We start from the raw sequence: 945 nt of genomic DNA on the forward strand, positions 1-945 counted from the left end.
CCTATCCATCACATACATCCTTAACATATCTTCTAGAACCTGATTCACTCTCTCTGTTTGACCATCTTTCGCTAGGTGATATGCCGAACTAAAATTCAATTGTGCTTCAAGCTCATGCTGCAGGGATGTCCAGAATGCAGATGTGAATACATGATCCCTATTTGAAATGACCTTTTGGGAATACCATGTAGTCTCACGATGTCATGCATGAAGACATTAGCTACAGAAGCTGTCGTGTAGAAAGACTTGATTGGTGAAAAATGTGCCACCTTATTCAACCAATCGACAGTGACCATGATAACATCATGACGACGAGCAGTCATAGGTAATCCTACTATGAAGTCCATAGAGATGATGTCCCACTTCCATGAAGGAATGAGATTTGGTTGCAAGAGTCCTGTTGGATGCTGGTGTTCTACCTTGACTCTCTAACACTCAAGACACCTAGCCACAAAATCAGTAATGTCACGCTTCATCCTGGACCAATAGAATAAACATCACAAATCAACATGCATCTTCTTGACACTTGGATGTGCCGAGTAAGGTGCATGATGGGCTTCTGCTAGAATCAAGGTGCAAAGCTCATCTAGTAACAACACATCAATCCTTCTTGAATGTCTCAAACTTTTCACCTTATGTGGATGTATGCTTAGTTGTCGCACTTATCTCCTAGCATCTTCTAGCTTGTTCTAGGAGATTCCTGGAGCTCTTTATATACGAGCTCCCTCATTGTACATCAACATCAACAACTTCTTGCATATTGTAAATACATATTTTCTTGTGTTTGCATATTTGGTGGTCTCTCATGTCCGTTTAGGGTTTTTCCCTTACTCTACACTCTTCTCTCCTTGGCTTTCCTTTGATAGGTTATTGCATGCAGGTGATCTTGGGCATCTTTAGAGTTGGATTTCATCAACTCCAACATGGTATCAAAGCCTCCCTGCT

The sequence above is a fragment of the Cupressus sempervirens genome, chromosome 1 (genome assembly GCF_028749045.1).
Source record: "Cupressus sempervirens isolate cs-2001-9-10 chromosome 1, ASM2874904v1, whole genome shotgun sequence".
In the NCBI taxonomy this organism is placed as follows: domain Eukaryota; kingdom Viridiplantae; phylum Streptophyta; class Pinopsida; order Cupressales; family Cupressaceae; genus Cupressus; species Cupressus sempervirens.